Source organism: Podarcis muralis, chromosome 16 (genome assembly GCF_964188315.1).
Source record: "Podarcis muralis chromosome 16, rPodMur119.hap1.1, whole genome shotgun sequence".
Classification (NCBI taxonomy): domain Eukaryota; kingdom Metazoa; phylum Chordata; class Lepidosauria; order Squamata; family Lacertidae; genus Podarcis; species Podarcis muralis.
Window position 1 is genome coordinate 25,978,374 of NC_135670.1, and position 15,306 is coordinate 25,993,679.

A 15,306-nucleotide genomic window follows, 5' to 3' on the forward strand; every position below is an offset into this window, starting at 1 on the left:
AATGGGGAGGGGGAGGAAAAGAGGAACTGGCACGTAGCTCCCACCTAGCAGGTGGTGAAGCAGGAAAGCAGATCTGCTGCCAACAAGTAGGCTAGTTAGGAACACATCTCACAAGATGGAAGAAAAAGGAATTGAGGCAATATATGCCAGGGTGACAGATTCCCAATTCACACACAGGATGGATCTGTGATAGTTCCTACACTGTCCAAGCAAGTGGCAATCTTGAAATGAAACTTAAGTCCTCAAAATACAGGAACTTGCCTTGTACTGAGTCAGACCCTTGGTCTATCTAGTTCAGTATTGTCCACGTGGACTGGCATCAGCTTTCCAGCATTTCAGGCAGGGAAAATTCCCTGGCCCCACTTGGAGATACTGCTGGGGATTAAACCTGGGACCTTCTGTATGCAAAGCAGCTGCTTTTCTACTAAGCTATTACTCTTCCTCAGACTGTTAAAGATGCAGCTGTTTTCATCGCATTTCCCTCTTAAACAAATACGTTTAATACTTTTTTCCTGAAAGCCTTCATCCTCTTGTGGTGGTGAGTTTCATCAGTTAATTAAGCATTCTATGAAGAAACTTTTCTCAGCCCTTCATGACACATTGCACCTGCCCAAATTCCTTCTTCTACACAACTGTTCAGGTGCCCTTTTGCCATCCTTCACAATCAATTGCTTTGCCTTGCACAGGATTTGCTTTAACTGGAGTGGAAGGGAGCGGTTGAGGCTGCATCACAAATAATGCACAGATTATTGTCATTTCTACCAGGCTCCCAGTAAATGGCAACAGTCTGTTGTATTAAATATATGAATCTCCCTTCCTACAAGTCTCAAGGGAATTTACACTCATACAATAAAAACAATTAAAAATGGGTTTAAAACAATAGAAAAAGACAACTAAGGATTTTAAAAGCTAATACAAACCAAAGCAAAGACCCCCAAAAGAACAAATAAAATCTCCAAAGCTTATAAAACTGGAAAAGCTTATTGAAACAAAAATGTCTTCAATTCTTTCTGAAAAAACAGGTGAAAAAAGTACTAAGGAAGGGGTAAAAAATGTCTGGAGAGACCATCCTGAGTCAGTTGCACTTCAGTTGGCCTTCATAGAACAAAAGGGAAGCCTAGCTGCTGAATCGGGCCAAAGGGGGCCCATCTAGTCCAGCTATTCCCTCGGCCCAATTTATTTTCAAGCCCTCCAAGGTGGTGGACATTGCTTCATCTTGTGGGAGTGAAGCCTACAGTTTTATCTATGTGCAGTGTAATAGAGTCATAGAACTGTAAATTGCTTTATTTTGTTCATCTGGAATCTTCTAACATTCAGATTCATTGGATGACCCCATTAGGTTCTAGGGAGAGAAAAAGCTCTCTGTAGAAATTCATATGGGAAGCAAGACCAAGACCATTTCAGAACAGTTCTCCTTCAGCCAGATTAAGACCGAGTCTTATCCGCGGAGCAGAGTGTTGTAACTACTCTCCTGGGACCCTTTGAAAGCCTTTCTTTTTGTCTGCGACCATCTATATTCTGCCCTGCGGGGATTTTCTCAGTGCTCCTGTTTGCACTGCTAGATGTGACCTTTTCATGCAGCATATATCACAAATCATAACATCCACACTTTGTTCCATGTTTTCACAAAGCCTGTGGCCCTTTTAGCAAATGCCAACAGTAACACAGTTATTTGGTTGAGGACGCTGGTGGGAGAATGAGATTGGGACAAAATCTGCTAGGTGCGTAAGGCATGCCCCTGGGAGTAAGGCAGTGTAAACATGCTGCCCAGAGGGTGTAAAGGTAAAGGTAAAGGTACCCCTGCCCGTACGGGCCAGTCTTGACAGACTCTAGGGTTGTGCGCCCATCTCACTCAAGAGGCCGGGGGCCAGCGCTGTCCGCAGACACTTCCGGGTCACGTGGCCAGCGTGACAAGCTGCATCTGGCAAGCCAGCGCAGCACACGGAACGCTGTTTACCTTCCCGCTAGTAAGCGGTCCCTATTTATCTACTTGCACCCGGGGGTGCTTTCGAACTGCTAGGTTGGCAGGCACTGGGACCGAGCAACGGGAGCGCACCCCGCCGCGGGGATTCGAACCGCTGACCTTTCGATCGGCAAGTCCTAGGCGCTGAGGCTTTAACCCACAGCGCCACCCACAAACGGAGGAGCATCCTTCTGGCAACACCTGTACATGATACCATCACCTGGTCAGCCAAAGTGTGGTCAAATTGGCTGTTGTTGTTGCTGGCGTTTACATAAGTCTTTGTGATTATGGGAAGGCAACCAATACCCTTTCTGCATGGCTGTTCCACCAAAAGCATATTTTTTCATCCTAAAATAACCTCGACTGAACACACAAAACAATCTGGCTAAAATTAAAACAGCCATTTGAAGCCTCCGTCTGCTGTTGCCTGAAGCATTTTGTCATCCTCCCCACCACCCTCTTTCCTCATTCTCCAAGGTCACTGAAACAGAAATGAACATCCACATTTGGGCACATTGTCCTGGAGCCTAATGGACTAAGAAGGATTCCATGTGAGCCCCTGCGGCCCTGTCACCCCACACACTTGCTTTGTCTCAGACCCATGGCCTCAAACAAACCCCATCTCTGACCCTTTGTCGCTAAAGATAAAAGCCTTTTTCTAGAGTTCTCATTCAACCTCTAGCCTTACAAGCCAGGTGATAATTAGGTAATTCAAAAACCTGCATTTTTCAAAGCCATTTTGTACACGCACGCACGCACGAACATCCCAGCCCTCTGGACACCCCTTCTGAAAGAGCATCTGTTCCTTCTGCTCAGTGGACCGGTCGGTGGGTGGGGGCACACACACGATAAGCCCGTCATCCCATCTGCTTAAAAAGGTCCACAGATGTAACTGAACTCTCCAGTGCTTTCGGTCACATGGGTAGCATTTAGAGCCTGAGGTCATAGGACGAAATTCCACTTGGGTCCTCTTCTGTGTTCTTAGCATGGTTGATGTTTAGTTGAGCCACTTGCATGCAGCAGCTGGCCTGACCTAGCTGGGACTCAGTCATGCTTTGTGCAAAAAAAAGAAGAACGTATTTGCACAAAAAAATGGCACGTGTAGATTTATATGTGCAGGTGGAAATTTAGAAACAATTGCTATAATTTAAAAGTGAAAACTGGGGGACGCGGGTGGCGCTGTGGATAAAACCTCAGCGCCTAGGACTTGCCAATCGCATGGTCGGCAGTTCGAATCCCCGCGGCGGGGTGCGCTCCCGTTGCTCGGTCCCAGCGCCTGCCAACCTAGCAGTTCAAAAGCACCCTCAGGTGCAAGTAGATAAATAGGGACCGCTTACCAGCGGGAAGGTAAACAGTGTTCCGTGTGCTGCGCTGGCTCGCCAGAGCAGCTTCGTCACCCTGGCCACGTGACCCGGAAGTGTCTGCGGACAGCGCTGGCTCCCGGCCTATAGAGTGAGACGAGCGCACAACCCTAGAGTCTGGCAAGACTGGCCCGTACGGGCAGGGGTACCCTTAAAAGTAAAAACTAAAAAGTTCCATAGACTTCACAAATCTGAAAATGCCTTTGAGATAGAAAGGTGCCATAGACTGAGTCAGACCATTGGTCCACCTAGCTCAGTACTGCCTACACTGACTGGCAGAGGCTCTTCAGAGTTTCAGAGAGGAGCCATTCCCAGCCCTACCTGGAGATGCCCTTGGGGACTGGACCTGGGACCTTCTGCACACAAGACGGATACTCTACTACTGAGCTATGGCCTTTTCCTATCCTTCTCAAAGCCATTGGTCCATAAATCTATTATTCACACAGCTCAGAGGGATATGGCAGGAAGACAGGCAGCCTGGCATGACCTTATCTAATCCATTCCTCCCAACATGGGCTTCCAGCAGGGCAGAAGTAACCTTTGGAGAGATGAAGCACAGTAGCCGCGGATTGGCTCCATACTGGGCTGAGGCTCTGATTGGTAGCCAGAGGGCCCTCAGCTTGTGCTGGTGTCAGCTTAGTGCCCAAAAGATGCCAATCACTGACAAGCCAGGGTGCACAAATCTAAAATGTGTGTTTGAGCAACCTCGACAAAGACCTAGCCATCTGTCTCTTCGAGCCTCAATCAAATCCCAGCCATTACATACCACCAACAAACTAGAGGTTTTTTGGGGGGGGTTAGACTGCAAAGGGGATGCAGCTAACAAGTATTGGTTGAAAGGGGGGGAACCCACATACCCACCTTTTCATTCTGCCTCTGAGTCGATTTGGCAGTTCAGGATTTGCACATTAGAACCCATTCGGAATCTGGTTCAGAGGGAGGAAATGTATTGAAGGAGCATCCTCTAAAATTAGGCCAAAGCAGACATTGAGCCTCAGAGGCACCCAATCCACTTTGGGGGGGGTGGGAGGTTTGCTTTAAAAAATATGTTTAATATTCTCAGCTCTTTCAAGACATGTTTGCACTTGAGTCAAAGGAGCTGGAAAGAGCTGTCACTTTTTCTAAGTCAGCTCTTCATCCAGGAAAAAGCAATGGCATCGGACAAAGAAATATATATTTTATTTTTAAAAAACCCAAATCTATCTTGTAGCCTTCGGTTGATGGACTCCACCAGCAGCCCTAGAGGGATGGGAGCTTGCAATGGCATCAAGGATGATTTGTGCTTGCTATCGGCAGGTCACACGCTAAGGCTGCTGGGCCCCTTGAGGAGCTGGATGTAGTTCATCACTCTAGTACTTAACTCAGGCACTGGACTGGAGGTGCCGACCTGCTGCCCCTTGGATGGCACCCTCTAGAATAGCTGGCTCTGCATCCAAGCAGTTGATGTTATATCGCATGAACTCCTGATACCCAACCAGTGGGGATGCCCTAGAAGCGAGCACTGCGTTCCTTCTTGGAATGAACCCAGCTATTTTAATGGGAGATGATTTGGGCCCTGCGTTCTCCAACATCTTCTAGGTTGCCTGAAGCACAAGTTCTGTCTTCTGCTTCCAACACTATCTGTACTGTCTGGGTTTACCTTCCATCCGTCTCAAATCATCCCCCTTTCCTGCTGTATTTTGCCCTCTGCCCATCATGTGCTGATAACTAGAGATGTCATTCTGGCATTAGAGAAGCCAAAGAATCAATTTATTTGTTCACCTTAAATCAGTTGTATGTCTCAGCATTCCCAAACCCAGTGCCTTTCAGAGTTTTAGACCGGAACTAAGGATGGGGAGAACACCTTGGCTCAATTCACATTTAGATGTGACTCTATCAAATTTACACTTAAATCCACATTTCTCCGAATTTTGAGAGGCAGTTCTCCAACCAAATTCCTACACCTGCAATTCCTGCATTGCAGGGGACTCGACTAGGTGGCCCTTTGGATTCTTCCAGCTCTACAATTCCTTGATTCTGTGATTCGATTAATGTATACAAAAATGCATATATCAGAAAGGAAGTGTGCAAGAGAGAGAACATATAGGTTGTAGACTTATAAGAAAGGACATGTAAGTTGCTTTAAACTGTTTTTAATATTGTGTTTTAATGTTGCAGCCTGCCTTGGGACCTTCGGGTGAATGGTGGGTGATAAGAATAATAATTAAAAAATGTATTGGTGAAAATAGCACACACAAAAATGTGTGTATTAGGAGAAACTTGCACTAAAATGCTGTTGAATCATTGTGAAGGCTTTTGAAAAATAATAATTGCAAACTGATATAGAAATGTTAAAAACTAAATTTGAAAATGAGATATTGGAGTGAAACTGACAATTTCACCCATCCCTAACTATAATTCCCATCAGCCCAAGCCAACATAGACCACTCCCATAGCACACTGTATCATTTCTGGGATGCTATTACCCTCCTGTCTCTGATGTGGGGCAGGGTATGGCCTCCATCTAGATGGGTTGCAGAGAAGAGCAAAGGGAGTCACACCAGAGACCTTGCAGCATCCTGGTGCTCTCTCCATTCCCCCCCACTTGGTAAAGTTGGTCACTTTGCAAGTAAATAAGGTAAAGGGAAAGATAAAAGTGAATATCAAGGAGAGGCAGGGAATCTCTCTTATGAGCAGCCTTGCAGGGGTCGCATGCCAGAGGTAGGTGTGACCAGAAGCAAAAGTGGGAGGGGCAAGGGATGCGATTATTACCTTCTGTACAGATAGGTAAAAGTAAAGGACCCCTGACAGTTAAGTCCAGTCACAGACGACTCTGGGATACGGCGCTCATCTCGCTTTACAGGCTGAGGGAGCTGGCGCTTGTCCGCAAACAGTTTTTCCAGGTCATGTGGCCAACATGGCTAAGCTGCTTCTGGCACAACGGAACACCGAAACCAGAGCAGCGCACGGAAACACCGTTTACCTTCCCGCTGGAGCGGTCCCGCTGGAGCGGTCCCTATTTATCTACTTGCACTTTGGGGCGTGCTTTTGAACTGCTAGGTTGGCAGGAGCTGGGACAGAGCAACGGGAGCTCACCCAGTCACGGGGATTCAAACCACCAACCTTCTGATTGGCAAGCCCAAGAGGCTCAGTGCTTTAGACCACAGTGCCACCTTTGTCCCTGGCCACCCGCATCCCTGATATGTTCCCAATAAAGTCAGTTTTCTATACCTCCCACCCTCATCTCTCCATCTTCCATCCAGACAAGCAGGAGGCATATAAGAGTTCAAGGATGCACTCCAATGACAAAAGCACTCGAGAATGCCAGAGCAGGGCCAGTGAGAAGTGTTGCTTGGGGAGACGTCAAGGGTCAGATAGAAAGGCCTGGAGGAGCACATTAGGTCCATGGGCCTAAGGTTCCCCACCCCAGGCCCAGATATAAATGTTGGAATAAGCATTGCTCTGGATATCTAGTAACAACTTGCACTCTTTCCCCTGGCTGATGATGTTATAACACCATTACTTCCCAAATCCAGTCTGATGTGCTCTTTCCTATGACTCATAAGCTTCTCTTCTTAATAGCAATCAACCTCTTCACGGTTTTTCATCGGGGGGGGGGGGGGGGGAGAGGATTATCAAACTTTCTAAGTAGCTGAAGTAATTTTGCCTTGAGCCTTTGGTCTCCAGAAAAGCACTTGTGCCTAATTACCCCAAAATGGGACACCTTGTCTGTCATGTCTTCTAGTCAGCTCAAGGATGTAAGGCCGCCCTGTCAGAAGCTTTTGCGCCTCTCAGGACACGCTAATCCTCCTCCTCTTCCTGGCGCATTAAGGTTCCTGCATAAGTAACGGCAAGAGCGCCTTTCAGCCTTGCTTTTGCATAATTCCCACAATGCAAAGCAGATTTGTTTCCCAAAATCATTAATAAGCAATAAGGAAGGGACATTATATAAGCTGTGCACTTGCTCCCCCCCCCCTGCTTTTTTTTATTAAAAAAAAGGAACCTCAAATCAAGTCCCTGGACAGCTAAGATGAAAGAAAATGCTGTCCAGGGAGGGACAGAGAAGAAGCAGATGAAGGATTAAGCTAAATGCCACCATGGCTGAATTTGCATGTGATGCTTGGATAATACAACAAAGGGCACATCAAAATTCCCAGCAGGGAGGCCTGCAGGAAGGAGCCTGCGTGGTGGTGGTGCAGAGCAGTGGCGTAGCGTGGGAGGTGCAGGGGGTCTGGCCGCACCGGGCGCAACATCTGGGTTTAGGGCAAATCCACAGGTTAGGGGGCGCAAATCCACGGGTTAGGGGGCGCAAATCCACGGGTTAGGGGGCGCAAATTACTTGCCTTGCCCCGGGTGCTGACAACCCACGCTACGCCACTGGTGCAGAGACAGACTTGTGCCAATTTGGCTATAGAGCAGGGGTAGCCACCAGGGTGACCTCCAGATGTTGATGGACAGCAGCTATGTACACTTTACCGACTTAAACCGCAGCTAGTCTGTTCCTTTGCTGCTCGTTTGCTGGGGAAATGCATCAAAACACAGTATTCCATAAGAAATGGCAAGATGGATCTATATTGTTGCTAATGTGGTGTCTATACCATTTCCCAAACCAACGGTGGGAGTGCACTAGATTCAGCATAAATGTGAGTCTGTATACAGCCTAATGCTCCCACCAGCATGGTCATGCTGGAGTAGAAATAACACTGGTCTGGTGGGAGCTATACATCTGTCCAACACATCTGGAGGGCACCAGGTTGGCAAAGGCTCAGTTAGAGAGTGGTGTGCCGCCACCAATTCCTGTTGCCACATTCCCCTGCATTGCCTTTTGGTGTGGTGGCCAATGTAATAATGTAGCACCACATTGTTGTGATACAGTGTGCCTCTGGCCAGAGCAGCTGTCTTTTAAACTCTGCCACCACCAACAAAAATATTACAGTTGCTGGTGCAGTGGCTGAAAGGATTTCAGCATCGTGTATGTGCTGCCATTTCATGCCATTGCCAGCTGAAACCCTTTTTGGACAGACAGAGGTAATCAGAGTTATGTGATATGGCAACCTGCCCAGGCTAGATTGCTGTAACGGCTGTCCTTGATGACTGCCCAGAAACTGTCATAATTGCTGAAATGGGACAGGTCTTTGGGACCACCATGCCACTTACAGAGCTCCGTGGGTGACTCCTGGTCAGTTTCCAAGCACATTTTAAACTATCGGTGCTTATTTTTGAAGACCTTTACAGTCTGTTTGTTTGTTTGTTTGTTTGTGTACCACTTACATGCCCAAATGCCATCTAAGACCACTGTAGCTCAGTATTCTCAAACAATGCCTGGCAGCAGGGTTTCAGGACACTCCCAGCCCAACCTGGGTTTCAGTGGAAAAGGCCTAATTGCTTCCCATTTCAATCTCACCAGTACTCGATAGTAGCTCCTTGTTTAGTTCAGAGTTTTTGAAAGGTTGCAGAAATATTTTGCATTTAAATTGTACATACCTTGTCCATGCCCCTAACATAAAAGATGCACTTTTAAAAATATTAAATGCACTATCTGCAGTGCTTTTCAGCATATCCATCACTAAAGTAAATGTTTGCATGCATCTCTTATGTAATCTGTTTTTGTGCACCAGAATGTCTCCAGGATTTCAGGCAAGGTGCATTCCCCGCCTTACCTGAAGATACCACTGGGGATTGAATCTGGGACCTTCTGCATGCAGAGCAGATGCTCAGCCACTGAGCTATGGTCCTTCCCTTAAAAACAAAGTAAGATTCTAGCACTCAAGCTTCTGAATAAAGGGGTGATTTAAAGAGGAAGCTGTCTTATACACAGAGCAGAAGTGGCTCTCCAGGATTTCAGGCCTGGAGTCTCTCCCAGGCGTTCCTGAAGGTGCTGGGGATTGAACATGGGACCCTCTGCATGTAAAGCAGAAGCTCCACCACCAAGCTATGGCCCTTTCCCCATAGATGTTGGAGAGATAGGGCGATCCCTTCCTGTGGGTCAGCAACTGGGTGCAAAGGAGCAAGACCTGCTAGCGTTCTGAATGAATGACAGCCGTGGCAAGTAGCATTAATGGGCCGCTGGCTTGTTCCTAAATGGAAGATATGGGGGAAGGGAGTCACCTGTCAAGACTAATTTCCCTCCTAGTTTGCAGCAGCCCAGTGGGATGAGCATTTCCTTGCTATTTTGCTCTCCCTCACATGTCTGAGCATGAGGAGGCCGCTAGGGAGGAGGAGGAGGAGGAGCAGGCAGCAGCAGCATAGAGGCTCTGGGGGCCATCAGGAATAGGAGGGCAATTTAGCAAAATGATTAAATTACTGCAAACATTTATTAATAGTACCACCACTGCCACCCCCAGCTTCAGTTTCTCTCGGCTGCTCTTTGTCAGGGAGGGGGCAGCTCACACATAAGAGCATAATAGGAGCTTGCTGAATCAGGCCAATGATCCATCTGGTTCGGTATCCTGTTCTCACAGTGGCCAACCAGATGCCTGCAGGAAACCCGCAAACGGGACCTGAGCACAAGAACTCCCTCCCTCCCTGTGGTTTCCAGCAACTGGTATTCAGAAGATTTACTGCATCTGACTAGGCATGGTAGCAGAATGCTTATCACTCTGGAAACTGGAAGTTCCCTTTAAAATGGGGTGGGATTGTCATGCAAAGTAAAAGATCCAATCACAGGGAGCACAAACTCCCATCAAATCCTGCCAACTCCAAAGCCTGGGTGAATTGTGTATAGGTCTCAATTCCTTAGTTGAAAAATGGGGGAGTCATCTCAAAGCCCCAAATTCAGACAGATTCCAGGTCCTTTGCAACCTCCTATAGGTGGTAATTGGACCTCATTCCAGAGCTCACTTTGGAACTGAGTATTTTCTACACTGGCTCCAAGGCAGGGGACATCCCCAGTTCAATCTGAAGATGCTACCAGGGATTGAACCTGGCACCTTATATGTGCAAAGTGGATGCTCTTCTCCTGAGCTGCAGCCCTTCCAGTAACTTGGGTTCCCTCAGGCCCCTTTAGTTGTTTACACACTTTAGCACTGGGGCATTGCTTTGCCACAATAGCTGGAAATGGAATTGCAACAGAAATTCCAAAGACACAGAAGTTTAATGTCATGCCATAATGCTGCTGCAGCAGCAGCAATGCCTTTCCCTGTGGCCACATCCTCTTACAATGTTTACTTATAGATAAAACCTGTTTAGCAAAGGTCCAGGGCAACTTTAATTAAAAGCTTGTTGTTTGCAGGTTCGGTCTGCTTTATTTCTCCCTATTTATCCCTGCTAGGGGATTAGTGATTATTTGCCCCCCTGGAACAGCCTCTCTCTCATAATTGTCCCCAATGTCAGTTTGTGTTCCTGCATGTGAGGAGGTTTTAATGAAATAGTCACTTTTTATATTGAAATTGTGCTATTAAAAAGAAAAGAAAAGAAATGGGAGGAAATAAATAATTAAAGCCCGCTTACACGCAGGAAGAGAAACTGAAGCTAAGGCAATTCAGAGAGAGGTAGTTCCAGCAGGCAATTCATAAGCTGTTTACTTGCAATCACACTGATGTTCTCAATAAGAAGCAAGTAGGATAATTTTCTTTGAAGGCCCTGAAAAGCCTCAATAACATTTTGTGCAGCTGGAACGTTTTTGCCAGTTTGGACTGTGTAGAAAGTGATAATGCCTCTTGCTTGCATGGGTGAAGAACAGAGGTGTGTGAGAGTGTCTTTAGAATTTTTCATTCTGTAAAAAGGTAAGAATTGCATCCATTGCTCCACCCACTTTTGCCTCTGGCCCTGCCCACCACTTGCATGTGGCCCCCAGAAGGTTGCCCAGAAAGCAATGTGGCCCTCAGGCTGAAAAAAGTTCCGTACCCTGACCTAAAGCCTTCTGCAACCAATGTCATGAATATATTCTGAATCCATTTTGGGTTTCACCTTGTGGACAGAGGGTGTCTTATTAATGGAGCTCCCCCCCCCACACACACCTTGTTGGGCCAGGCCACTGGTATTGGGAGAAGAGCCACATTTTTGGCCCAGTGGTTTGGGGAGTGCCACGGAGTTGGCAAAACTGACTCATTCTATCTCAACGACTCATATGCGAGCTGCAGGAAGAATCTATTTATAATCAGGCCTTTCAGGTTCGACGCTTAAAATGAAGGGCAGCTTCCGGTCCCACCTGCCTTAATGGAGGCAGCCCCCACGACTGCGGGGGATTGTCGGTGAACAAAAACAAGGATGACAGAGGGTAAATCATTCTTGCAAATTCCCTCCAGGGACAGGAGGAATGGGCTTCACTCGCAGTTCATCTCAATACCTGGCTCTCACTATGGTATGGAATGGAATGTGGGAGGCAGGGAGACGCTGAGTGCAAAAGCACTTCGCCTGGTGAAAACCCTCCCATACCACCATTAAGAAGCAGAGGTTCTCCATTTAACTGGATCTTTAATTGGTTTTAAAGTACCGGCACATGATGGAAAAGGGTTGCAACAACATGCTACTGAATATACCAGCTACATGTATCAAAGTTTTGAATTGAGATAAGATTTTATTCAGCATGAGAGTCAGTTGGGGAGAGGGAAGCTCACAGTTTGTTTATTCTAGGCTTCTTTTTTATATTTATGATTCGGCAACCCTTTCCGGAATATAAGATAAAAAGATATTTACAAGTGTGGAAGGGATGTTGGAGTAATATTGATATTAACAAGCAAAAATGAAAACTGTGTGATCTGAAATGAATAAAGAAGGGGGAGGGGAAGCTCAAGTATGACTGTGTTGGAAAGACAGAGTAATTCCCCTCAACTGCGTTTAAAAACAACAGACAAGGAAAAAGAGATTGAGAGTTGTGGCAGAATGTAATCTAAGATAAAGTTTAATTGGGCCATAAATCTCCTGCTGGAAGGAAAAGAATTTTGGGGCTGTGATAAGTATGCTGCAGAGATTCTGGGAGTTGGAAAGGAGTATTAAATCTTCAGTGCGCTCGAAAACTGCCCAGCTTTTTCTAGGCTGAGGGAAGATCTGCAACATGTTTTACTAGTGAGACAGAATGGTTTCTAGCAGACTGTCGCCTGTTCCGAGACACTGAAGCAAGGGACGGAGAGATAAGACCTCTGAGAAACTTTGAGATTCATTTCCGCCCCCAGCCACGATGGGAGAAAACAGCAGCTGGGAAGTGAAAGAGACAACACCATATATGGACAGTAGGAATCTCCATGGATATAACAGTTTTCACATACAGGGCAGAATAAAGATAATAGTTTGAGTTCCTCACTTAAAGTTTTATAAATTTATATATTGTAACATCACGAATGGAAATCTTTAATTATGTAGCTGTTGACTAACGGATTATTATTATAACTGAAATGTAACTGACATTAATTAAGATGATGGAACGCAGTGATATAAGATCAGAAATGCACCCAAACCATTGTGTGGGGAGCCATTTTAACAAAAATGTATTAATTGGAAGTTGATTGGCACTTTGATAATTGTATAATTTGGGAATTAATTGTTATTGTTATAATTTGGCTATTATTAGGGGCGTATTTGAAAACTAAATTATAAAAAAGAAGGAGTGTTTTCATCTCCAGAAGATTTGCTTTGCAGCCAAAAATAATAAGAAGGTGGAATATTCAGCCCCTTCGCCATACCAGATGGGCAAACATACAGCCAACTCAGTGTCAGTTCCCACCCATTCCACCCTGGCAATATGAGGAATAATAATTCTGGCTTAATTTACTGGGGTGTGACTAGCCTTTGGGCCTCCATATGTTGCTACACTACAACTCCCATCATCCCTGATCATTGGCTGCACTGGCTGGGGCTGATGGGAGTTGAAGTCCAAAAAAATTCTTGGAGGGCTACCCCTCTTGTAAAGGAGCACAGCCAGATAACACATGTGAAGTCCTTTGAACACTTGAAAGCCCTGTACAAATGCTAAGTAATGTTACAGGTAGTTTGTTTTCCATCAAAGATCAAACAAAAGAGCAAGGCATCTGCATGTATTCTTGTAACAGGAACTTCTGTCCTTGAATCCTTTGCGCATAAAATGATTGTCTATTTGAGGAAGCAACTATTTAGCTATGATCTCACAGTGCTTGTGTTCCTCTGGGCAATCAGCTCCCTTGTCCCCTCCATCCTTCTTCTCTAATACCTCCTAGATTCAGAAGCAAGAACAGGAGGAGGCTATATCAGCATCTGGCCATCAGCACACTTTATGACAGCAGATTCCTTAAATTAATTAAGCATTGTGTGAAGGAGGGCTCCCTTTTGTTACTTGGGAACATCTTGCCAGTCAGCTGGATGACTCATCTGAGCAGGACCCACTAAAGGTTTTTATTTTCTTTTTTAGATGCCCTGAGCAAATTATAATCTTTCCTCCCTCCTATCTTATCCTATGCTAATGAGCAGGATGATAGCAGCTGATCAAGAGTTGCCTGCGATGTGATTGTCACAATTCCATTTATGATATCCCTTGCTTCTTCACCTCCTCTTTGAATTGCATCAGTGTGCCAGGTGGCAAGTGGAGATGAGGCCAGGAAAACTCTTCTCACTCCAGTCCCCTGGAATTCTGGGTTTCACCCACAAGCTGTCATCATGATGCCCCAGGGTACCACCTCTAAAAGTACAGGCAGTGCTCGTCTGCAGGGTATTTTCCAGACAGCAGAGGCAGGCCCCAGAAATCTTGGCACACAGGCAGCTCCCTAATTTACTTGAGTGCTATGTAATGTTCATAGGAATATATTGCCTACTGAAGGAATGCAGGAGGAGATCCTGATTGGTTTTCTCTTCACTCTTCACACCTGCAACTCTAAGAGCACTTCCAGGCTTGTTTATTGGGCACTCATCCTGATTGGTTTGCAGGTAAAATAGGCTAGCCTGAGTACATAAAGAGCATTCATCTGATTTGTTTGCAGAGGGATTAGGGGGTCACATCCACACCCTAGATTTTATGCACAAGGCTTCCCTAAAATAATATTGGGAACTGTAGTTTACTCTTCCTGGAGTCGCAATTACCAGCACCCTTGAAAAACTACAGTTCCCATGATTCTTTGGTGGGGGGAGCCATGTGTTTTACATGTATGGTGTGTGATTGCATCAAAACAAGTGTTACTCCATACTTTCCAGGGTATCTTCTCATCACTCTCTTTGGCACAAAAAGGGACGTTTTTACTAAGAAAGCAAGTTTGTTGTGCAAGGGCTCCCAACAAACTGATTTGTCCAGTATATGACAGTATGTCTAGTATGGTGGCAGCCTGGGAACACCCTGAGCTAGCTGAACCATGCTCTAATTTTGTGTAAGGCAGTGACATCACTATGATGCTCCTTTCATTCCTCTTTGGTAGGCAGTTGCATGGAAAATATCCCCAAAGATGGTGTCTTGTCTATTTGCCCCACTCAGCTGCCCAAAAGTTGCCTTCAGAAAATGTCTCAATGTGAAGCCCACAAGCAGGACCTGAGTGAAATAGCAGCACTCTCTCCCCCTGTGATTCCCAGAATCTGGAATTCAGAGGTGTTCACTGATGGTGGAAGTAGAACCTAGCCATTGATAACCTCCTCCTCCTCCATGAGTTTGTCTAATCCTCTTTTAAAGCTGGTCATGTTGGTGGCCATCACTACGTTTGCTTTTCATTCCTCTCTTTGGGGGGTTCTAGAGGTGGGAGGGGGATTTGCAGCCTACCCAATTTGCACTTCTTAAACCAATAAAAGAACTGAAATGTACTTCTCATTGCGGTTCTGCAACCCAAAAAAATAATGATACATACCAGACTGCAGATGTCTGGGGCAAATGGAGATAAAACTGCATCTACCCATGAAAACAACTTTCAAATGCATTAAGTGAGAGAATAGACAGATTTGTCCATTCCACTCGTGGATGCATTGAGGTTCATGCCAACAGTTCCTCTGCGTTGAGCAAACGAGACTCTTGTGTTGAGCGACCTGCACAATTTGGCTGGGGATTGAATCCCCAGTCAGGGCCACCACCATAACCTGGAGCCTGAAGGAGCTTCTGAACCCTATCAGAGACTCAGG